The sequence below is a fragment of the Glycine soja genome, chromosome 15 (assembly GCF_004193775.1).
Source record: "Glycine soja cultivar W05 chromosome 15, ASM419377v2, whole genome shotgun sequence".
NCBI classification, from domain to species: Eukaryota; Viridiplantae; Streptophyta; class Magnoliopsida; order Fabales; family Fabaceae; genus Glycine; species Glycine soja.
In genome coordinates, this window is record NC_041016.1 from 45218755 (window position 1) to 45245993 (window position 27239).

General features: G+C 29.5%; 1 long non-coding RNA gene across 1 annotated transcript; it reads left to right on the plus strand.

Annotated features, from left to right (window-relative positions):
- Window positions 1-11604: 11604 nt before the first annotated feature.
- On the plus strand, window positions 11605-12614 carry LOC114387402. The gene is made up of 4 exons (XR_003661304.1): window positions 11605-11723; window positions 11849-11908; window positions 12246-12338; window positions 12437-12614. It is a non-coding gene; the product is annotated as an uncharacterized LOC114387402 (long non-coding RNA).
- Window positions 12615-27239: the final 14625 nt, after the last annotated feature.

Sequence of the window (27239 nt, forward strand, 5' to 3'; positions counted from 1 at the left end):
TTCATTCACAGAAAATAAAAATTGAAGAAACACACTGCAAACAAAAGTTTGGATTCCTTATGTGACATTATACAAACTAGTGAAAATTTAGCCCTTAATTTAAAGCTAAATGGAGATCCAGAATTTAAATAACTAAAAAAGGAATGATAGATCTTTGATGGTGTGGACAGTTTCACCAAAAAGAATCCAAGTGAAATTCCACGGGACCTGCATCCCCCAATACATACCTTCATGAAAACTAAAGAAAATTAAGAGTGAAGTAGTAACATAATGAAACTACTTCAAAAAATGCCAAGTAGATCTATTACAAAAATATGTGCCCTTACATACTTTTCAATAATTAGAAAGTTCGTGAATAACAATTAAAAAATTAATTTGTATATAATGAAAATTTGATGTAGTATAATAAATCTAACACGACACAATGATATTAATTTGGTGAGTAAGTCTACAGAAAGTTGAGTTAATTGTTTTTTTAATTTGAGAATATTATTACTTGAAAAACACCAATGGTCTGATAAATGGATGGACTTCCTATGCTAAGAAATAAGAGTAGAAACACCACTACTTTACCACAATTATGATGATGATCTCCTGTCTTCTATTATATTATTAGCTGCAACTTTTTCTTTATCATTGGATATTTTAATTTGTTTTCTTCCATTAAAAAATGCAAGGTTGAGAAGAGTTTGTTTTTTCAACACATTACTAGTTAGCTTTTGTAGTTGATCTAAGTTGTGTTTACAAAGCAAAAAAAAAATCAAAAATAAAAAGTTAGTTAAGCACAATCTCCATATAACTCAGATCTTGAACCATTCTCTCACTTTTATTTAGCATGAAAGGTTTTTATTCAGTTATTGAAAAATCAAAAAATAGTTAAGCACAATCTCCATATAGATTCATCCATAATATTTTATATGAAAGTTTCTATTTGGAAAAAAAATACAAGCATGTCACTCTTGTATGGCTTGCATTGCACATCTAAGACATCTAGCCAGAAAAATAATCTTTGAAAATTACAAGTGTAATGCACACCGAACCACATGCATCCAAAATGTAATATGGTGGTAAATTTTTCATGTATGGAATCCTCACACTTTCAACCAATGATAAGTCCACAATATTGATGTAAACCTTCTCTACACACTTTCATGTACTGAAACCATCGTACTTACAAAATGGTTTGTCAATTCTTGAAGAAAGCATAAAGACTCCTTTCATGATTTTAGCAGCTTGATCGTTGAACCAAAGACTCAATATTTTTTCATTGTCTCTATGTTTTCTCCTATGAAAATACAATTGAGATTAACTGCAAGCTAACTGACAATATGTTAAAAAATCCATTCTCAACCTTCCATTTTTTAACTCAAGAAAAGAAATTGACATATGCAATGATATAAAACAAAGAAAACAACAACTCCATGTAGTCTTAGTTAAATTAAATTTAATCAATCTCTGCAAAATCATGTTCGGGTGCAAACAATAGAAAATAAAAAGAAGTTCAATCCATATGCATTGAAGCAATGGAACTATGTATGGTTCATAAAAGAAATAAGCAATCTTAAATATCGTGTGCGATATTTGTACATATAAATGTAAAGAAATAGAAAATCTTTTAGTTTTATGCTTCAAAATGTGATTATATACAAAATATTATATATAATCTTAGAGTTTAAGTTTGAGTTATCCTTCCATATGATTCCAATGAAATGGAATGAGAGAAAAAAAAACACAACAAAATAAAACATCTAAATTATCTGGAAGAACGAAGGAGTGAGGAAAGAGAAACAAACTTATGTTTGGAGGCACAGTTAGTTGTTTTCTTCACCATGAATGAATCAAAAGAGAATGAGGTGAGAAAGTAATGAAGAGATTAAATTAAACAAAGACACTAAATAAGTGTAAGGCTCTTTGGAAGTGAGTCTGCCTTCATCTAGCACAGCAAAATTTATAGTGTCATGTCATTACACAAGATGTATATGGTGATAATTTTTCCCAGTAAGTACAATAACTCTCCTAAAGATATGATAGAGAGTGTTCACATCAATAATGTGGACTTCTCATTTTCCAAAAGTATTAGGATTTCATACAAGGAAAAATTACCACCATATACATCTTGTGTTCAACCTTCTTTGATACCACTAAATGTGACATTCTCTATCCCGACATACATATAAATAAGAAAAACATATATTAATGTAGAATTTAATTGAACCAATTTTATTTAAATCACATACACAAATTTACGTGGATAAAAGGATCGCATCGGCTTCACCATTACCAAATAAGACTTATTAAAAATGTATCCGGCTCAGAATAAGGCCATCAAAGTTTACAAAAGAACTCAGGTTAAGCAATGGAATAAAATAAACTAAAATAACATCACTAATTGAAATAAAAACTTATGCCCCAATGTCACATCCTATTAGAGCATTGTGTCTCAGTATTCTCAAGCACGAGATTCTTTAAAGCCATCCACCTAACCATTTGTTCCCACGAACACAAAGTTTGGGATAAATATAAATGAAAACATACACACACACACAATATAAGTATAACAGGCTGAACTTAGCATAATTCACATCATTTTACCATTCATTGCATAACATCACTTGTCCCAAAGATTTAATCGCAAAATCATATTCCACATCTTCACATTAATCATGTGTTCAAAACAACACATCTCAAGCAAAACACAACATCTCACACTCATACCATTCATTACACATTATCACGAACAAGTCACAGATATCATTGCACATACGTTACGCAACAAATACGCTAAGACTCAATTGTATATGAAACATGGTGCAATGTCACTGAAAAACCTCATCGAGTGCCTAGGAGTACATGACAGGAAACACCACATGGGGTAAATCTTGTAAATCCCAATTTGATCCTCTAAGGATCCCGACAGATGTTCATTCTAAACACAATTGCGATAAACTCATCCCTTACATCTAAGTGGACTCTCGTGTGTAGTCCGACAAAAATAGTAGCATCTCTAGTTGTTGCTTATGTTTTCTCAAACTTTTGCTTTGATTGTTCTGCTAGGGTTTTCAAGCATTAGAGAGTAGGAGAAGGGATATGAGGCTCCATTTCTTTGTCTCTATGCGAGGGACGTTTCTCTCTCCATATTCAATTTTGACTAATCCCAACAGTGGAGATATGCGTATATGAATTCCGAACACGGTGTTTGAATGTTTTAACGATCCAACGGTTAACAAGTACAGAATCAAATTTTTGCTAAGATAGATTTTGGTATATGCAGGAAAAAAATAGCTACATGTGAGGGAAATTTCTCTTACCAAAGATATTATTTCACAAATCCCAATTTTAGGGATGTGCATAAATAAGCTTCCAATTGGGCGTTCCAATTTCACAATGATCAAACGATTATCAAATTTGGAATCACAGTTTTACTAAGACATGTTTGAGTGTTCCGGAAAAAGAGAGTGTTTTGAAAAGGGGGAAGGAAAAACGAATTTGAGAGCATGATAGATCGTAGAGACATATGGTAAATGTAAAACTGACCTAGTATATCTCTATTTAGAACTATTATACTCTCAACCTATAATTTTCTCTATTTCCTTTATTTTAATATTTTATAAAAAGAAATATATTTTACTTCCTATCAAATGAATAAATAAAATATTCATATTATTTTATAAGAACATATAATTATTTTATTAACCTTAAAATCATTATTTTAAGTAATAAAATTATTTTTTCTTATTTATTTAATTACGAAAATCTCATTATTTTCCTAAAACTCTATTTATTTTTAAATAGAATCTTTTTTAATTTATATTATGCAAAAATTGGGTGTTAAACAAGATGTATATGGTGGTAATTTTTCCTTGTCTGGAATCCTAATACTTTTAGTAAATGATAAGTTCACATTATTGATGTGAAGCCTTGATCATATCTTTAGGAAAAACATTGTACTTACAAAATGGATTCTCAATATTTGAAGAAAGCATAAAGACCACCTCTATGATAAGACCAACTTAATCATTGAGAACAAAAGCTTTTGTTTTTGCTATGTAAACACAACTTAGATCAACTACAAAGGGCAACTAGTTATTTGCTAAAAAAACAAACTCTTCTCAACCTTGCATTTTATAATGGAATAAAACAAATTAAAATCTGCAATGGTAAAGAAAAAGTTACCTTCAATACTATAATAGAAGAAAGAAGGTCATCATGGTAATTCTGGTAAAGTAGAGGTGTTTCTACTCTTATTTCTTAGCATAGGAAGTCGTTCCATTCATGAGACCATTTGTGTATTTCGAGTAATATTTTCAAATTCAGAAAAACAATCAACTAAACATTCTCAAGACTTACTCACCAAATAAATATCAATGTTCCACCATAGGAAGCCATGCTATTTCATGAAATATGAAAACATTTTTACCTTGGTTGGGTTTAGAAAGCATGTTTTCTTATAATGTTTTGTTGTGTTATGCATTACCATGCATGTTTCTCCTTCTCTTTGACACATATAGATGTATGATACTAATGATGAGATTCAAAATGACTTGACTTGAATGGCTTAAGCACTATTTTCTATTATATTATTTTTTTTAGTTGTACACTACATTATAAGAGTAGTATAAATTATCTTTTCAATCAAATAGATTGCATCAGTTGATCTAAGATTAGTAAATATGGTGTGCACATGCATGTAAAATCTTGGAGATGCAATAGTGCTAAGGTTTCTGGTTTTAGTTAATCCATATTGTCGACAATTAACTTGGGGTCCTGTCTTTATGATATTTAAGTTTAATGTGCCAACCTGTTTCAAGTTTGGTCTTTGGCAAATGTGTAAAAAGATATGCATGTTGATTAATAGGAACGATTCAACACCTATAGGATATGAAGAGACTTTTGGTGTATTGCTAAACTACTGATTTCTGAATCTGATGCAAGGCTAACTCGATGATATCTACTCCAATATCAATGATATAGAGTCCTCGAAAATAGAGGGTTTTTGCTTATAAAAAATTCAAATATTGAAATTTTTATTTCATTAATATCTTGGTACAGTGAAGATTCTATTAAACAAGAAGAAAAGAGACACTTATTTGCAAATAATTGTAGTGTCTCCTACATTGAAGAATTCAAATAAAAATGTCGATTCTTTTTTGTTAGTTCCTATCACTTTATATATTTTTGGTTGTTCAGACCTCACTATGAAAACTGAAAAGTTTCAATTCTTTAATATGTTAACTTTTCAATATTTTTGGAGGTTTTAGGTATAAGTTGCTTGGTTGAGTAGATGTTGAAGGTACTAACATCTGGCCTTGTGGGAGAGCTCATTTTCTTGAAGCCAATTTTGTTTTTATCTATAAATAACCAAGTTTAGTTAATTTCCATCCTTATTAATTCCTTTTGCATGTGTTATTATTATGCAATAACGTTTTGATTGAGAGTGATGATCCCCATATGTAACTAATTAGAAAGCAAAAATCTGTAACTCGCGCATGAAATGATGCTTGGAAGTACGCACTGTTGGCTGAAGGCCAACTATGTATTAAAATTTTGTACATTATTATTATGGAAAAACATTGTTGTTGAGAATAGTGCTGCTGTTAGGAAGAAGATGCTCTGCCATGGAAACCTGTCATAGGGGTAGTTATCATTCTAGTAGCGGTTATTGTAGTGGGGGTGTGATTATTGTAGTGGTTATTGTAGCAGTTATTGTAGTGGGACTACAGACATGCAATTGTGTAATAAAAGCTCTAGGAATCAATGAATAAGGCAGAGAGAGAAGAATTTAGAAAATTAGTTTGTAAGGAGGTCTTGGTCCTCGAAACCAAGTAGTGTAGTTTTCTCCCCCTCCCTCTGCTCCTAACAATTGGTCCGACCTGCCGCTCTTCAATGGCGGACACCGAACTTTTCGCCACCTGCGTGGATCACCTCGAGGCAACCATGGCCAAAATCGTTGTAGCCCAAACTTCCATTACTTCCAAACTTGATGCCATTATTCGGATATTGAATACCATGGTACCCAAATAACCCTCTCCATCTTCTGCCTCTACGAAGTCACCACCCATGCCGCCTCTACTTCCCAAGACAACCAACCCAACTTCTTCCTCTGCTAAGCCACCACCAACAGCAGAAACCACGCCGCCTCCACCAACAGCAAAAACCATGTTGCCTCCCCTTCCCATGGCAACTTCCCACCTTCCCGTTAACAAGCACCTCGCACTCTCCTCCGAATCCCTCCCGGCCGCCAGTCATCGGTCCCACACAAAGTCCTCTAGTCGTGGCATCCTTCCGTCTGACATCCGCTTCTCCCTTTTTGTTGTGTGTGCTGCCACGGTCAGGGACACAAATCTCAACCACCCCTTCCTCCTCCTCTTCGCCATTTTCGTCGCTGCCAAAGGGCTATGTCTCCGCAATCATCTTCAGGAACTAATTCTTACACCCATTTTCATTTGGGATCCAGGTTCTGTTTTCTACACCCAACACCTTGAGGACAAGGTGTTTTTGATGGGCTAGGGAATATTAGGAAGAAGATGCTCTGCCATGAAAACCTGTCATAGGGGTAGTTATAATTCTAGTAGTGGTTATTGTAGTGGGGGTGCGGTTATTGTAGTGATTATTATAGCGGTTATTGTAGTGGTTATTGTAGCAGTTATTGTAGTGGTACTGCAGACATGCAATTGTGTATAAAAGCTCTAGGAATCAATGAATAAGGCAGAGAGAGAAGAATTTAGAAAATTAGTTTGTAAGGAGGTCTTGGTCCTTGAAACCAAGTAGTGTAGTTTTCTCCCCCTCCCTTTGCTCCTAACAGCTGCTCACATGGTTCTTAGAAAAGAGGGATTAGTAACTTAGACATGAAACGACACTAGCAATAATAACACAATTTTAGTAAAAGGCTATGTCAGTTTTTAAGAATGTTACTTTATTACTATGAAAAATGTTGTCTTTGGGAGCAGTGGTGCCCACACACTACTTAGAAACCAAATATTAATAAATGAGGCATGGAACGCCACTAGAAATAACACAGTGTTGGCAAAAGACCAACTCAGTTTTAATTATTGTTGTTCTTTTAAAGGGAGGTCGAATTGAAAAACACAAAAAATAATAAATTTAAATGTCTTTTATTTAATAATTATTTAATTTTTAGAAAAATTATTTCAAATCAAATATATAATGTATGAAATTTTAATACTTAGTTGGCCTTCAGCCAACAATGCGTAATTCTAAGAGTCATTTCAAGCACAAGTTACAGGTCTTTGCTTTCAAAGTAACATGGGGATCACTGCTCTCAACAAAAACATTATTGCATAATAATAACACATGAAAAAGGATACAGTAAGCATGGAAATTAACTAAACTTGGTTATTCATTAATCAAAACAAAATTGGCTTCAAGAAAATGAGCTCTCCCACAGACGTAACTACCTTCAACATCTACTCAACCAACCAACCTATCCGTAAAGCCTCCTAAACTATTTAAAAATTAACATATCAAAGAATTGAAACTTTCAGTTTTCATAGTAAGGTCTGAACAACCAAAAATATATAAAGTGATAGGAACTAACAAAAAAGAATCGACCTTTTATTTGAATTCTTCAATGTAAGAGACAATATAATTATTTGAAGATAAGTGTCTCTTTTCTTCTTGTTTATTGGAATCTTTATAGAACCAAGATATTAAGGAAATAAAACTTTCAGTATTTGAATTTTTTTAAGCAAAAACCCTCAATTTCCCAAGACTCTATATCATTGATATTGGAGTAGACATCATTGAGTTAGCCTTGCATCATATTAAGAAATCAGCAATTTAGCAATACACTAAAAGTCTCTTCATATCCTATAGGTGTTGAACGTTTCCTATTAATCAGCGGGTCATGAATTTCTTTGTACACACTTGCCAAAGACCAAACTTGAAACAACTTAGCACATTAAACTTAAAAATCATGAAGACAGGACCCCAAGTTAATTGTCAACAATATGGAGTAACTAAAACCAGAAACCTTAGCACTATTGCAACTCCAAGCTTTTACATGCATGTGCACACCATATTTACTATACTTTGATCAACTGATACAATCTATTTGATTGAAAAGATAATTTATACTACTCTTCTAATGTAGTGGACAACTAAAATTAAAATAATATAATAGAAAATACTGCTTAAGCCATTCAAATCAAGTCATTTTGAATCTCACCATTAGTATTATGCATGTCAAAGATAAGGAAAATCAGGCATCGTAATGCATAACACAACAAAACATTAAAAGAAAACATGCTTCCTAAAGCCAACCAAGGTAAAAATGTATTCATATTTCGTGAACTTTTTCAAAATTATAAGACACATATAACCATATATAAAAACATGGTGGAACAATCTCACCACATGCACAACACAGACCACACATTATTTCAGAAAATTAGTGGTAAGGAAAAATAATAAAGCACTGTTAATAAAACCGTAGGTGCACTAAGATAACAAGGGTGTCATGACAAAAGGAACACATTGTGATTTTGAAAATTAGAAAACCCAAAGTTTATTAAGGCATTTCACCAAACATACAACTCACAACCGATCTGGCAAAAGAAATAGTGAGTAGAAAATGGAACTTGAAGACAAAAAACAAATAAAAGAAAGATGATTTTCTCTTTATCATTCGCAGAAAAGAAAAATTGAGGAAACACACTGCAAACAAATGTTTAGATTTCCTTATGTGACACTATACTAACTAGTGAAAATTTAGCAGATAATTTAAAGTTAATAGAGATGCAGAATGTAAATAATTAAAAAAGGAATTATGCGGCTTTGATGGTGTTGTCATTTTCACCAAAAAGAATTCAAGTGAAAATTCCATGGGACCTCCATTCCACGATGCATACCTTGATGAAAACTAAAGAAAATTAAGAGTGAAGTAGTAACATAATGAAACTACTTCAAAAAATGCCAAGTAGATCTGTTGAAAAATATGTGTCCATACATACTCTTCAATAATTAGAAAGTTCTCGAATAACAATTAAAAAATTATTTTGAATATAATGGATGGGCTTCGTATGCTAAGAAATAAGAGCAGAAACCCTAGAACTTAACCACAATTACATTGATGATCTCCTGTCTTCTTTTATATTATTGTCTGCAACTTTTTCTTTATCATTGCATATTTTAATTTGTTTTCTTCCATTACAAAATGCAAGGTTGAGAAGAGTTTTTTTTTTAAAACATTACTACACTACTACAAAAAGGAGTTTTAACATCGGCTTATTAACATCGGTTTTGGACAAAAATTATGTTAAGTTAAACGCGGTGGCATATTTGTCAATAAAGTATCCTTCTAAACATCGGTTTTTTCAAAAATCGATGTTAACTAATGATGTTAACATCGGTTTTTCAAAAACCGATGTTAACATCATTAGTTAACATCGGTTTTTGAAAAACCGATGTTAACGTATGATATGTTAACATCGGTGTTTCAAAAAACCGATGTTAATATAAACTTTTTTTAATTATTTATATATTTTTTAAGAAAATCATATATTGCGTTATTAATTATATTTTAATTAAAAAATATAATAATTAATAAACAATTATAAATTCAAAAGGTAAGCATTTAAAAATTAAAGTAAATTTTTAAAATGAATTTCGTAATTTTAATTTTATTATTTCATGATTATCATTTAAATATAACACACATTTATATAAATTATTTGATATTACTTAATTTGAAAAAAAAATTGTTTTTAATAATAGAGTTTAACTTTTATAGAATTTTTATAGAATGTTGGTAAAAATAATTATATCGAAAAAAAATTAAAATTTATTATTAATTAATTTTTATTTAATTATTATTAAAATAAAAAAATTATATTTCTTTTGATTGTTTTACATATATTTGTAGGATTTAAAAAAAATTATATTTTCATTATTTTTAAACAAATTTTTTAGAACAAAAATAAAAATATTTTCGTGACACGAAAATTATGTTTTAAGTCTTTAAATTTAGAGTTAATTATAATCCACATTTAATTTATTTTTGTTACATTTGTCATTTTTTTAAGTATTTTTAACCTCATTTGTTAATTATGTGAATTTTTTGTTAATAAATTTAATAAAAAAAATTATTTAGGAAAGAAGAAACAAAGAAAAAGAATTATATTTAAATAGTGATGAATTTTTTTTGTCAAAAGTTATTTTAATACTCAATTAAATATATTTTAATACTCATTTAGGAAAGAAGAAACAAAGAAAAAGCATTTCGGATTAATTATTTTCAGTCTCTATTTTTTTTAAATTCTAATTTTAATATTTGAACAAATATTTGGCTTGTCAAAGTCTTCAAACTTTTCTTTATTATCTTTAGATTTTGCCGTCAACTTTATTTGTTTGACAAAATGATGTTATGATAAACATTGAGACTATCACATGTTAGATAAAAAAATATATATTGAATTTTATTATTAACTTGTGTTAAAAATAAAAATCTCTAAACATGAATTAGATCACCCAAAATCAAAATCAAATATGCAAAACCAATTCCATTTAAAATTAATTTTGTAAATTCTGATCCAAATTACTATCTAAAAATTGATTATGTTGTTATGAAAATTATGCATAAAGTTAACTCAAGGATACGTTGCAAATAATGGTTAAAGTCGGCCAACTTTTCATACACATACACGAAATTTTATAATTAAATGACAATATAAAATTTTAACAAATTCATTAAAAATCACCAATTTTTTATGACTTATTTTTCGTCATGTAATGATTTTTTCTTTTTCTTTCAATAAATTTTTTATGAGTCCCACTTGTCTCCTTCTTTAAAAGTGAGACCTACTAAAATTATAAATTTTAACTAATTATAAAAAAAGGGTATGGGAGAATTTGGCTAACATTTCTCCCTTCATCTATTCAAACTACATTTAATTTGTACATTTTATCATTAGTATTTTATTCCTTCAGTAAAACCACCGGTTACTTTTTCTTATAATTTTCTGTGTCAAATTAATTATATTAAGATTTTAAAATAAAACATGTTAAAAATTAATTTTAAAATTTGCATATAAAAAATAAAATACTACACTTGTAGTATGTGGGTTATACAAGCACGTAGTAACTAAGTTTCCCTAGTATTCTATAAAAAAAAGTATGAAAAATCTTTTTAATTTAACAAGTATTTTAATATGTGCATTACGTCAGATGAATATTTATTGTTACATAATTAAAAGTCATAATGATTAAATAAATATATATTTTTATATATAATTTATAGTAATTAATTTTATTAAAGAATAAAGTACTTTTAATATGCTTTGATAATATCCTCAACATAATTTTTAATAAAAATATTTATCAATTACTTGATTTACGCTTACTTTCGTGAAAGAAAAAACAATACGCTGACATAGTTTGTTGGCAACATAATTTTATAAAATTGATTTATTAATTTTATCAAATTAAACTATTGAAGTATGCAAACCGAAAAAAAATTAAGGTAAACGAGAAAAAATCATATTTTTTTGTAAAAGAAGAAAAAAAGTGCAGATAGAGAATTAATTTTAAGAATAAATTTATTTTCAATAATACTTTCTCTACTTTGATTGGAAATTCAAAATTCAAAATCACAAAATTATCCCTTAAGCCCTTACAAAGGAACCGCTTCTTCTTCTCTTCATCTGTCTCACTCTCACTTTTAATTTTTTGCCCTAAAACCCTCACTGCCATCGTGGTGGCCACCCAAGGTAAGTCTTCGTCTTCGCTGAACTGCATCATTGCTATTGTCATCTAAATTTCTGCATTATTATATTAATTTGTGCAAAAGAAAATTTTCACACTTTTTTTTTTCTTCTTCTCTATTGCTTCACAGAAAAGAGAATAGAGAGCGCAACCAAGTCTTCATCTTCGACTCACCATGAAGCTCGTCAAGGTTGACTGTTTATATATGTTTTTTATTTCTTAGTTTAAAAACAAAGAACACATTTAAATTTAGATTTTTGCATTTTCGTTCTTTCTTGGTGTCTTTGCCGGTCCCAAAGGAAGGATAGTGGAATACGGTGTTAGAAGTTTGAATGATGAAGCATTAGGCCACATCTAATGGAAACTGAATTTAAAAGTCTTAATCCTTTCCTAAACTCTGTTCAAAGCATAGTCTTGTTACTCGTCATGGGTTACTCGTCGTGGGTGATTACGACTTCCTTGAATGAATATGTATTCTTTTCTATGAAAGTGTTTTCTATTAAACTCGATATTATATTTTTGCACAGTTCAATTCTAGCAACATTACGCTCATTTGTCAAAGTGTATTTTACTGATTAAGATGGGGGCTACTTAGTACCAGGTTGCCCTCCTATTCTCAGGTAAGCTCTAAACAAGTCAAAATTGTGGTACAAAAAATCAAATTGAATGCAATAAATGAAGTTTCTGACTTGTGAAACCAACTGTGTTGCACTTGCAGCCTCATCAACTACACGTGCTCATCTAACAAACATCTCAATGTGACCAATACGGGTTTCCTCTGCAGCCTACACCTGTCATCACTGCCAATGAATTAATACAGTGAGCATATCTATATAAGGTGCGTTTGGACTTTGGATCATGTCTTATCTTGAACTTAGGATGGGTTAAACATTATTTTTTATTAGCTATGATATTTAATTTAACATTGTTTTAAAAACATGATTCTAAGTTTTAGACTTTTCATTGAATTTAAAGCTCTTAGAAATAGCTTTTGAATCAACACTAACTTGAGTCGTATTATTAGTCATGCTATTTGTTCAATGTGTACTCTTGAACTCAAGTCATTTTAGTAATTGCCCACAAAATCAGTTTTGGTAGCAAATTTCTAAACAATAATCATATTATATACTACAAACTTATGTTTACTTACAATCAATTCTATAGAACCATGTTAATTCAAAATTAATTCTACAAACACCTCAATTCACTTTTAATATGAATAAATGCGCAGTTATTGTTATTTGGGATTTTTTTAAGAGAATAAAATAGAAAATGCCGAAAATATATGGAACAAAGTTGAAACGTAAATAATGACTAGAACTTCAAAGCTTAACCACCTAATAAATGTATAAGTTATCAAAGTTTAACCATCAACAATAAATCACTCTAGACAAAAGCTGAAACCAGAAGTCCAATGATTAACCACCATATAAGGCAGAAATTAAAACTATTAAAGTCAACAAGCAAAACTTAACCACTAAACAAAAGCCACATCTTAGGACTTAACCACTTAACAAAAGAAAAACATGCCTAAAAGAAAGAAGAAAAATAGCTTAATGTATCGTATATTTTAACAATATTTTTTAATGTATGAAAATGAAAGCAAGTAATTTTGGCGATAAAAAATATTTTTTTTCAAAAAAAATTGTTTTTGTTTTTATTTGAGCAATCAAACCAGAATATGAAGCTATCATTACGCCCTGTTTCATCTTACTATTGTCCATTATTACTTCCTAAATCTTAACAGAAAAATTCAAATGAATTTTGCATACAAATGGCGTGCTACCTTCATGAAGTCAATATGATCAAATTAATTCGTCATATTTCACATCTTTCATATTATTTCGTCGAGTTAATAATGATAACCAGCAACGTAGGGTATACTAGCTTGAATGCATGTACGTACGTTTTGTCCTCCCTCCATTTCTTTTCTCCAACTTTTGTTATAATACTTTGTTTATAACATATCTTTACTTTATTTTTTTTCACTTTTTATCTTTCTCCTTAATTAACATCATATTTTATTTTTCAAGTCATTATAAACATACATTTTACTTTTTTTATAGTTCAGTTATATCTCATTTTTTTTACCTCTATTTACATTTCTTATTATATGATTTATTTATTTCACATATCATATCAATTATATTCTTTCTCTTTCCTTTGCTCCCTATCCCCTCCAACATGGGGTGGACATTTATATATTTTTTTCTTTTCTCTTTTCATGTCTTATTAGAATTGTTGTAAAATATTATGCGATATTATGTAACATTCAAAAGAAAAGGTCCTGAGGTTTATATTATACCACCGACAAGCAACCCAGATATGCTGTAATTAAATTGATGTTGTAAGTAACATTTCACATCAGTTTTTTTAAAAATCGATGTTACATATCACTTACAACATTGGTTTTTAAAAAACTGATGTGAAATGTTACTTACAACATCAATTTTTAAAAACCGATTTCAAATGTCACATTTAACATTGGTTATTTTAAAAAAACCGATGTTAAATGGGACTTACAACATCGGTTTTTAAAAAAACCGATGTTGATTTATAGATGTATAACTTTTTTTTTCATAATTCGTATCATATAACATCGCCTATTTAAATAAGCGATGTTAAATGTCACTTACAACATCAGCTTTTTAAAAAACCGATGTGAAATGTTATGTACAACATCAGTTTTTTAAAAACCGATGTTGATATATAGATTTACAACTTTTTTTTCATAATTCGTATCATATAACATCACCTATTTAAATAAGCGATGTTAAATGTCACTTACAACATCAGCTTTTCAAAAAACCGATGTGAAATGTTACTTACAACATCAATTTTTTAAAAACCGATGTCAAATGTCACTTTTAACATCAGTTTTTTAAATAACCGATGTTAAATGTGACTTACAACATCGGTTTTTAAAAAAACTGATGTTGATTTATAGATTTATAACTTTTTTTTTTCATAATCTTATCATATAACATCGCCTATTTAAATAATCGATGTTGTATTTATTAGTTAACATCGATTTTGAAAAACCGATGTGAACGATACTACTTTCCACATCGGTACTTTCAACATCAATTAATAACCGATGTTGAAAGTCTTAAATAACCGATGTTGAAACCTTATTTTCTAATAGTGCGCCAATCAACTGATGCAATCTATGCATTGAAAATATAATGTATACTACTCTTCTAATGTAGTCTACAACTAAAAAAATAATCTAACAGAAAATAGTGCATAAGTCATTCAAATCAAGTCATTTTGAATCTCAACATTAGTATCATGCATCTATGTGTGAAATAGAAGGAGAAACAGACATGGTAATGCATAACTCAACAAAACATTAAAAGAAAACATGCTTTATAAAGCCAACCAAGGTACAAATGTATACATTTTTTGTGAAAAAATTTCAAATTTATAAAACATATATAACCATATAAAAAATTAGGGAAGAACAATCTGACCACATACACAACACAGACCACACATTATTTTAAAAAATAAATGGTAAGGAAAAATAATAAAGCATTGTTAATAAAAAAATCGTGGGTGCACTAAGATAACAAAGGAGTCATGACAAAAGGAACACACAGGGATTTTGAATATTATAAAACTCAAAGTTTATTAGGGTATTTCACCAAACTTATAGCTTGCAATTCATCTGGCAAAAAAAAGAGTAGAAAATGCAACTTGCAGACAAAAAACAAATAAAAGAAAGATGGTTTTCTCTATCATTCGCAGAAAAGAAAAAAAATATGGGAAATGAATTTCAAATCCTCCCCAATATTTGTTAATGCACATGCTTGGTGTAGCTTCGGCCTTGCAATCGGGACTTGCTGCGCCAACAATCTATGCATCCTGAATGGTGCATTCTCTGGGATTAGTAGGAGGTTCTAGCGTGTGGACAGAGGAGAGGGATTTGGTAAAGAAGGCAACGCGGCGGTGATGTGGCGATGGAGGCGCAACGGCAAAGTGGGATCAACAAAGAGGGGAAGAAGGAAGCTTCCTAGAACAAAAAATGGAAATGCAGAAACAAGGTCAGGTTGCTCTACATGCAGTTGGAATGGAAACACAAAATCAGCTGAGGTTGGAATGAAAACACAAAAATGATATTTGGTTGGCGTTGCATGTAGACATCCAGAAGCTTCCTTGCCCAGTGACGTAACCTCATAACTATGGAGGTGTAGAGGTAGGTACCTCAAACAGATGAAGAAACTGTAATTTGTGATTTTTTAAATTTGAAATTTAAAAAAAGCCCCACAATGGATGAAAGAGCGGAAGGAAAGAGAAGTAGAGCTAAAGAGCGTTCACAAACCAAGAATTATTATTTTATTGCCAAAAGATTTGTGAAAATGCCACGTGTGCTTAGTGGTCATTCTTTTATTATAGTATATAGATTCCATTAACATAAAATATAATATGATTCTAGAACATGGTCAACAACGTACAAGGTCATTTTGTTCTATATAGATATACAAATTAAAAACATTGAAATCTTTTGAATACCTAATTGTTGGAAGGTTGAGGAACTCTAGTTATGCTAGTGCATGTGGACCCGCGCAACGTGTAAATCCCAGGTACCTCTGCGAGTTTGGGTTCCACCATTTGGAGCACATCAATCCATATATAACTCCTATGGCTAAATTAAATATCACACATTTGAAGACCCAAAAAATAGATCCAAAAACAGTCTTATATTTAAAATAAAAATATCTCTTCTGAACATATTTATATTAGTTATTTAAAAAATGATATATAGAATACATCTCATTTAATTATTTTAATATAGCATAATGTCCATTACAAGCATTCATATTTGCAATAAATGGAGATGATGACGAGATTTTGCTTTTAGTCTAACACATTATCTAAGACATATGAAAAGTTTTGGCCTATAATTGCCAATAAAGAGCTTCAAAATAGACAAAACATAACAATTAAAATGAATGCAAACAATCTCATTACATAAAATTGAAGAAGCCCATTGTAAACAAAAGTTTAGATTTCCTTGTGTGGCATTATACTAACTAGTGAAAATTTAGCCCTTAATTTAAAGCTACAGAGATATCGAGAATTTAAATAATATAAAAAGGAATTATGGGGCTTTGATGGTGTGGACATTTTCACCAAAAAGAATCCAAGTGAAAATTCTATGGGACCTCTATTTCCCAATGCATACTTTCACGAAAACCAAAAAAACATTAAGAGGGAAGTAGTAACATAATCAAATTACTTCAAAAAATGCCAAGTAGATCTATTGCAAAAATATGTGTCCATACATACTTTTCAATAATTAGAAAGTACTTCAATAACAATTAAAAAATTAATTTGGATATAATGGATGGGCTTCTATCCTAAGAAATAAGAGCAGAAACACCATTACTTTACCACGATTACGATGATGATCCCCTGTCTTCTATTATATTATTGCCTACAACTTTTTCTTTATCATTGCATATTTTAATTTGTTTTCTTCCATTACAAAATGCAAGGTTGATAAGAGTTTGTCTTTTTTTAACACATTACTAGTCAACTTTTGTAGTTGATCTAAGTTGTGTTTACATAGCAAAAAAAAAACAAAAAAAAACTTAGAGTACATCAAAGAATCTTGAGCCTTTGTTCTCAATGATCAAGTTGGTAATATTAGAGAGGTGGTCTTGATGCTTTCTTCAAGAATTGACAATCCATTTTGTAAGTAGATTAACTTTCCTAAAGATATGATAGAGAGGGTTCACATAATAATGTAGACTTGTCATTTGCTACCAGTATTAGGATTCCATACAAGGAAAAATTACCACCATATACATCTTGGATACATGTGGCCATGTGCATTTCACTTTTTGCTTAAAAAAAAACTAATTTTCAATCCAGAAGTCTCATATGTGCAACACAATTTTGCCAAAGAAAAATCATATTTTTGTTATATTTTGTTTTCAAAAAGAAATTTTCTTATAAAATATTATGCACAAATCAATATGGAGATTATTGTGTTTATCTATTTTTTTATTTTTCAAAATCCTTTATGTTGAATAGGATGAATGAATGGCTAAAGATCAATCAGTCATTGGAAAAAGCCTAATGTACTACGATAAAAATCCTAAGGATGTTAAACATGGCTTTATTGAGCCTAAAGACCCAATTTTGCACACTAAATAAACATGGAGATGTACTCGTATGTAGAGGTTCTATATGCATGTACATTTTTTCCATTTTAGTTTATTGTGCAAAAATTCATTCTTCAACATCAGTGAAGTCATGTTTACATCCTTAGGATTTTTATCATAGTATATTTGGCTTTTTCCAATAACTCATAGATCTTGAGCCATTTTCTCATTTTTATTTAGCATGAAGGATTTTGAAAAATCAAAAAATAGTTAAGCACAATCTCCATATAGATTCATCTATAATATTTTATATGAAAGTTTCTATTTGGGAAAAAAATACAAGCATGTAACTTTTGTGTGGCTTGCATTGCACATCTAAGACATCTAGGCTGAAAAATAGTCTTTGAAAATTGAAAGTCAAATGCACGTCGAACTGCATGTTTCCAAGATGTAATATGGTGGTAAGTTTTATGTATGGAATCCTCACACTTTCAACCAATGATAAGTCCAAAATATTGATGTGAACCTTCTCTACACACTTTCATGTATGGAAACCATTGTGCTTACAAAATGGTTTCTCAATTCTTCAAGATAGCATAAAAACTCCTTTCATGATATTAGCGGCTTGATCATTGAACCAAAGGCTCAAAATTTTTCCAATGTCTATGTTTTTTCCTATGAAAGTACAATTGAGTTTAACGGTAAGCTAACTGACAATATGTTAAAAAATGTCCCTTCTCAACTTTCATTTTGTAATGGAAGAAAAGAAATTGAAATATGCAATGATATAAAACAAAGAAAACAACAACTCCATATAGTATTACTTAAATTAAAATTAATCAATCTCTACAAAATCATGTTTGGGTCCAAACAATAAAAAAAAAAGTTCAATCCATATGCACTCAAGCAAAAGAACTATGTATGGTTCATAAAAGAAATAAGCAAACTTAAATACCGTGTGTGATATTTATACACATATAAATATATATAATCTTAGAGTTTAAGTTTGAATTATCCTTCAATATGATTCCAATGAAATGGAATGAGAGAAAAAAAAACACAAAACAAAATAAAACATCTAAATTAAAGGAAATGAAGAAAGTGGAAGAACAAAGGAGTGAGGAAAGAGAAACAAACCTAAGTTTGGAGGCACACTTAGTTGTTTTCTTCGCCTTGGATGAATCAAAGGAAAAAGAGGTAAGAAAAGTAATGAAGAGAGTAAATTGAATGAAGACATTAAATAAGTGTAAGGCTCTTCGGAAGTGAGTATGCCTACTCCAAAATTTATAATGTCTTTTCCTGCAGATGTTATTGATCCCTCTTTTCTAAGTACCGTGAGGGGATCATCACCTCTCCTAACAACTTGCACTTTGTCATTTCTGGTGTCCTTTCATACATGAGTTACTAATCTCTGCTTTTTAAGCATAATGTGGGGACCACCACTCTCAATGACAAAACTTTTTTCATAATAATAAGAGTAGCGCATAAGGGCCACCACTCCCAATGGCAACATTTATTCATAATAATATTTAACATTAATTTGATATGGAGTATGAACACATTTTCTTATATAGTTGTACTAAACATATTTTTGTTGGTAAAATTTAATTAAAAACTATAAAATTATGTATATGGTTTAACAAATAAGGAACGACATTCACATTATTTTGAAATGCCAATAAATTTTAATTAATTTTAAAAAAATTATTAACTTCAATGTATTTAGTATTTTTCTATTATTTTTAAGATTTGAAATATGTCTTCTTCAAACAAGTTCATTTGTATTGTTTTTTCTTGATACATTAATAGGCATTTTGGAAAATAAAAATGATTAAATTTAATATATTAAGATATAAAAGGTATTTACGATTTTCATCATTAAATATTTTATTTGAAACATTTTTTCTAAAAATTAAATAATTATTAAATGAAACACATTTAAATATATTCTTTTTCCCGTATTTAACATTTTAGTTTTCCTTAAGGGGGAGATTGTTAGCAGACAAGTTTTTTCATTCCTGGAAAATATAATTCCTACAAAAATCAATTCCTAGGTGTCATGATTCTGAGTAATGCGCAAAATGTTGAGTAATGTGCAAAATGTTCAATTAGTCCTAATAAGTTTCCTGAGAATTAAAGATTCATGCAAAATATGTAACTAAAACTTTCTCTCCACCTTGGAAAGTTGAGTGTCTGCCCCCTATTTGGAAATTTTTTTGTGGAAAAGTGAGCAAAAATTGATTATCCAAAATTCCTAATAATATTTTTTATTAATTGCATACCAAACACAAAAATCATAGTTTACCATTTTAATATCAAACTTCCCCTAAAAGAATATAAATAACTGAATAATTAGTATTTTTACCTTTTTAATATTACACACGTGTCTTCTACAAAATGTTCATTCATAATGTTTTTAAGGTTACATTAATAGAAATTTTGGTAAATAATTTTTTAAAATTTAATATTCTAAAATATAAGAGGTATTCACTTTTTTCATCATTAAATATTTGATTTGAAAGATTTTTTATAAAAACTAAATAATTATTAAATGAAAGACATTTAAATTTATTATTTTTTGTGTATCTGCCATTTGACCTCCGTTAAAAAAGAACAACAATAGCTAAAACTGATGCCAACGCTGTGTTATTTCTAGTGTGGTTCCATGCACGATTTATAGATACTTGGTTTCTAAGTAATGTGTGGGCACTACCACTCTCAAAGACAACATTTTCTTAGTAATAAAGTAACACTATTAAAAACTGACATAACCTTATACTAAAACTGTGTTATTATTGTTAGTGTCGTTTCATGCCTAAGTTACTAATCCCTCTTTTCTAAGAACCATATTGGCAGCACTTTTCTCAAGAACAGTGTTCTTTTTATAATAATAATGTATGAAAGTTTAATACTTAGTTGGCCTTCAGACAATCGTGCGTAATTTAAGGCGTCATTTTGAGCACGAGTTACAAATCTTTGCTTTCTAAGTAACATATGGGGATCATCACTCTCAATGAAAATGTTATTGCATAATAATAACACATGAAAGAGGAATTAATGAGCATGAAAATTAACTAAACTTACTTATTAATAAATCAAAACAAATCTGGCTTCAAGAAAATGAGTTCTCCCATATGGTCAGACGTCACTACCTTCAACATCTACTCAACCAACCAACCTATCCCTAAAGCCTCCAAAAATATTTAAAAACTAAGATAGTAAAGACTTGAAACTTTCATTTTTCATAGGGAGGTTTGAAAAACCAAAAATATATAAAGTGATAGGAACTAACAAAAAAGAATCAACCTTTTTATTTGAATTCTTCAATGTAAGGCACAATACAATTATTTGAATATAAGTGTCTCTTTTCTTCTTGTTTATTAGAATCTTCACAGAACCATGATATTAACAAAATAAAATTTTCAATATTTGAATTTTTTTAAGCAAAAACCCTCTATTTCCCAAGACTCTATATCATTGATATTGCAATAGACATCATCGAGTTAGCCTTGCATCAGATTCAGAAAACAACAATTTAGCAATACACCAAAAGTCTCTTCATATCCTATAGGTGTCGAATCGTTCCTATTAATCAATGGGTCATGAATATCTTTTTACACAATTGCCAAAGACAAAACTTGAAACAGCTTAGCACATTAAACTTAAAGATCATAAAGACAAAACCCCAAGTTACTGTCAACGGTGTGAAGGAGTTGCTAAAACCAGAAACCTTAGCACTATTGCAAATCCAAGCTTTTACATTCATGTGCACACCATATTTACTATACTTCAATCAACTGATGCAATCTATTTGATTGAAAAGATAATTTATACTATGCTTCTAATGTAGTCTACAACTAAATAAAATAATATAACAGAAAATAGTGCTTAAGCCATTCAAATCAAGTCATTTTCAATCTCATCATTACTATCATGCATCTATATGTCAAAGAGAAGGAGAAACAAGCATTGTAGTGCATAACACAACAAAATATTAAAAGAAAACCTGCTTTTTAAAGCCAACCAAGGTAAAAATGTATTCATATTTCATGAACTGTTTCAAAATTATAAGACATACTTAACCATATATAAAAGCACGGTGGAACAATCTGACCACATGCATAGTGCTTTATTATTTTTCCTTACCACATGCACAACACAGACCACACATTATTTCAGAAAATGAGTGGTAAGGAAAAATAATAAAGCACTATTCATAAAACTGTAGGTGCACTAAGATAACAAGGGTGTCATGACAAAAGGAACACATTGTGATTTTGAAAATTAGAAAAAAGTTTATTAGGGCATTTCACCAAACATACAACTAGCAACTGATCTGGCAAAACAAATAGTGAGTAGAAAGTGGAAGTTGTAGACAAAAAACAAATAAAAGAAAGATGATTTTCTCTTTGTCATTTGCAGGAAAAAAAATTGAAGAAACACACTGGAAACAAAAGTTTAGATTTCCTTATGTGACATTATACTAACTAGTGAAAATTTAGCCCTTAATTTAAAGCTCAATAGAGATCCAGAATTTAAATACTTAAAAAAGGAATTATTGGACTTTGATGGTGTGGACATTTTCATCGAAAAGAATCCAAGTGAAAATTCCATGGGACCTCCATTCCCCATTTCATGCCTTCATGAAAACTAAAGAAAATTAAGAGTGAATTACTAACATAATGAAACTATTTCAAAAAATGCCAAGTAGATCTATTGCAAAAATATTTGTCCTTACATACTTTTCAATAATTAGAAAGTACTTGAATAACAATTAAAAAGTTAAATTGGATATAATGAAAAATTTATGTAGTATAATAAATTTAACAATACACAATGATACTAATTTGGTGAGTAAGTCTGGAGAAAGTTTAGTTAATTGTTTTTCTGAATTTGAAAATATTACTTAAAATACACAAATGGTCTCATGAATGGATGGGCTTCCTATGCTAAGAAATAAGAGTAGAAACATCACTACTTTACCACAATGACAATGATGATCTCCTGGATTCTATTATATTATTGCATGCAACTTCTTTATCATTGCATATTTTAATTTGTTTTCTTCCATTACAGAGTGAAAGGTTAAGAAGAGTTTCTTTTTTTAAACACATTACTAGTTAGCTTTTGTAGTTGATCTAAGTTGCGTTTACATAGCAGAAAAAAGTTTAGAGAGTATATTGGAAGACTCTTGAGCCTTTGTTCTCAATGACCAAGTTGGTAATATCAGAGAGGTGGTCTTTATGCTTTCTTCAAATATTGAGAATCCATTTTGTAAGTACAATGGTTTTCCTAAAGATATGAGAGAGGCTTCACATGAATATTGTCGACTTATCATTTGCTAAAAGTATTAGGTTTCCATACAAGAAAAAATTTCCACCATATACATCTTGGATACATGTGGCCATGTGCATTTCACTTTTTGCTTGAAAAAACTAATTTTCAGTGCAGATGTACCATATGTGTAATACAATTTTGCCAAAGAAGAATCATATTTTTGTTATATTTTGTTTTCAAAAAGAAACTTTCTTATAAAATATTATGTATAAATCGATATAGAGATTATTGTGTTTATCTATTCTTTTATTTTTCGAAATCTTTTATGTTGAATAGAATGAATGAATGGCTAAAGATCAATCAATCATTGGAAAAAAGCCAAATGTACTACGATAAAAATCCTTAGGATGTTAAACAAGACTTGACTGAGCCTAAAGACCTAATTTTGTACACTAAATGAATAAGGAGATGTACTCTTATGTAGAAGTTCTATATGCAAGTACATTATTTCCATTTTAATTTATTGTGCGAAAATTCATTCTTCAACATCAGTGAAGCCATGTTTACATCCCTAGGATTTTTATCATGGTATATTTGGCTTTTTCCAATAACTCAGATCTTGAGCCATTCTATCATTTTTATTCAGCATGAAAGATTTTGAAAAATCAAAAATAGTTAAGTACAATCTCCATATAAATTCATACATAACATTTTATATGAAAGTTAATCTCAATTGTATTTCCTATGAAAATACAATTGAAATTAAGTGCAAGCTAACTAACAATATGTTAAAAAAAATCCCTTGTCAACCTTCCATTTTGTAATGGAAGAAAATAAATTGAAATATGCAATGATATAAAACAAAAAAAAAAAAAAACAAAAACTCCATATAGTCTTACTTAAATTAAAATTAATCAATCTCTGCAAAATCCTGTTTGGGTGGAAACAATAAAAATAAAGAAGTTTAATCCATATGCATTGAAGCAAAGGAACTAAGTATGGTTCATAAAATAAATAAGCAAACTTAAATATCATGTGTGGTATTTGTACACATAAATGTAAAGGAGTAGAGAATTTTTTAGTTTTATCCTTCAAAATGTGTTTAGATACAAAATAATATATATAATCTTAGAGTTTAAGTTTTGAATTATCCTTCAATATGATTCAAATGAAATGGAATGAGAGAAAAAAACACAAAACAAAATAAAACATCTAAATTAAAGGAAATGAAGAAAGTGGAACAAAAAAGGAGTGAGAAAAGAGAAACAAACTTAAGTTTGGAGGCACAGTTAGTTGTTTTTCTTTGCCTTGCATGAATCAAAGGAGAAAGAGATGAGAAAAGTAATGAAGAGAGTAAATTGAACGAAGACATTAAATAAGTGTAAGGCTCTTCGGAAGTGAGTATGTCTTCTTCCAACTTAGCAAAATTTATAGTGTCTTTTCGTGGGGATGTTATTGATCCTTCTTTTCTAAGTACCATGAGGGGACCACCTCTCCCAATATCAAAGTTTTTTCATAATAATAAGAATAATAATATTTAAATGGGCTTTTTGCTTGCACTTTGTCATTTCAGGTGTCGTTTCATGCATGAGTTACTAATCTCTACTTTTTAAGTACAGTGTGGGACTACCATTCTCAATGACAATGTTTTTTCATAATAATAAGAGTAACGCTTTTAAAAGTTGAGATGACCTTTTGTGACCATTGAGTAATTTCTCATGTGGTTTATTGCACTAGTTACTTATCCTTCCCTTCTAAATAACATTTGATATTAACTTGATATGGAGTATGAACACATTTTCTTACATAGTTATACTAAGCATATTTTTATTGGTGAAAATTAATTAAAAACTATAAAGTTATGTATATGGTTTAACAAATAAGAGGTGACATTCACATTATTTTGAAATGCCGATAATTTTAATTAATTTGAAAAAATTCATTAACATGAATGTATTTAGTATTTTGCTATTATTTTTAAGATTTGAAATGTGTCTTCTTCAAACAAGTTCAATTGTAATGTTTTTTCTTGATACTTTAATAGGAACTTTAGAAAATAAAAATAATTAAATTTAATATATTAAGATAAAAAAAGTATTTATAATTTTCATCATTAAATATTTCATTTGAAACAATTTTTCTAAAAATTAAATAATTATTAAATGAAAGACATTTAAATTTATTGTTTCCCGTATCTATCATTTGAGTTTTCCTTAAGGGGAAGTTTGGTAGGATATAAGTTTTTTCATTTATGGGAAATATAATTCCTGGGAAAATCGATTCCTAGGAGTAATGATTCCTAGGAAGGTATAAAATACATTCAATTAGTCTTAATAAGTTTCCTGGGCATTAAAGATTCTTGCAAAATATGTAACTAAAACTTTCTCTCCACTCAAAAAAGTTGATTGCCTGATTCCTCTTTGGGAATATTTTTGTGAAAAAAGTGAGCTAAAATTGATTATAGGGAATCATAGTTTCGTGATAATATCTTTTTATTAATTGCATACCAAACATGAAAATCATAGTTTACCATTTTAATATTCCTGAGAAACTAAAAACTTTTTGTTTATCAAACTCCCCCTAACAGAATAGAAATAACTAAATAATTAGTATTTTTGTTCTTTTTTAACATTTGGAACGCTTCAACAAGATATTCATTGATAATGCTCTTAAGGATACATTAATAGAAATTTGGTAAATAAATTTTTTTAATTTTAATATTTTAAAATATCAGAGGTATTTATTTTTTTCATCATTAAATATTTTATTTGAAAGAATTTTTCTAAAAATTAAATAATTATTAAATGAAAGACATTTAAATTTATTATTTTTTTGTATCTGCCATTTTAACTTTCCTTTAAAAGAACAACAATAATTAAAACTGAGTTTGTCTATTGCCAACACGGTTATTTTTAGTGTCATTCCATGCGCGAGTTATTGATACTTGGTTTATAAGCACTCTGTAGGACCACTGCTCTTAATGACAACATTTTTCATAATAATAAAGAGTAACACTATTAAAAACTGACATAACTTTCTACTTAAATTCTGTTATTATTGCAAGATTTGTTTCATGCCCGAGTTATTAATACCTCTTTTCTAAGAACCGTGACTCACTATTCTCAACAACAATGTTTTTTCAAAATAATAATGTACCACATTTTAATACTTAGTTGGCCTTTAGCCAACAGTGCATAATTCTAGGTGTCACTTTCGTGAGTTAAGGATCTTTGCTTCTAAGTAACATATGGGACCACCGCTCTCAAATAAAATGTTATTTCATAATAATAATACATGAAAAACAATAGTAAGCATGTAAATAAACTAAACCTAGTTATTCATAAATCAAAACAAAATTGGCTTCAAGAAAATGAGCTCTCCCACAAGGCCATACGTAAGTACCTTTAACATCTACTCAACCAACCAACCTATCCCAACAACCTTCAAAAATATTTAAAAATTAACATGTTTATGACTTGAAAATTTTTCATTTTTCATAATGAGGTCTGAAAAACCAAAAATATATGAAGTTATAGGAACTAACAAAAAGAATCAACCTTTTTATTTGAATTCTTCAATGTAAGAGACACTATAATTATTTGAAGATAAGTGTTTCTTTTCTTCTTATTTATTAAAATCTTCACTGAACCAAGATATTAATGAAATAAAACTTTCAATATTTGAATTTTTTATAAGCAAAAACCCTCCATTTTCCAGGACTCTATATCATGATATTGGAGTAGACATCATCGAGTTATCCAGCATCAGATTCAGAAATCGGCAATTTGGCAATACACCAAAAGTCTCTTCATATCTTATAGGTGTTGATGTTAGGAATTTTCAATAAACCTTAAAAATATCAAATGAGCACCAAAACACATTACGTCAGATTATCAAAAGGTTTTAAGGAATACCTGGATCCATAGAGCTTGATTAACACGCAGCGAAATTTGACAGTGGTCACGAACAATTGGTTTAATGGCCTTCCTCAACCAAAATCTCCTTCTTCCTTATGGGACCTTTGTTTTCGCTTTAGATGGGGAGAGGAGAAACTATTTGTTGATTCGGTATATCGGGGGATCATAACCATGCCTTATGTTTTAAACCTATTAGGTTTCCATTATCCCCTAA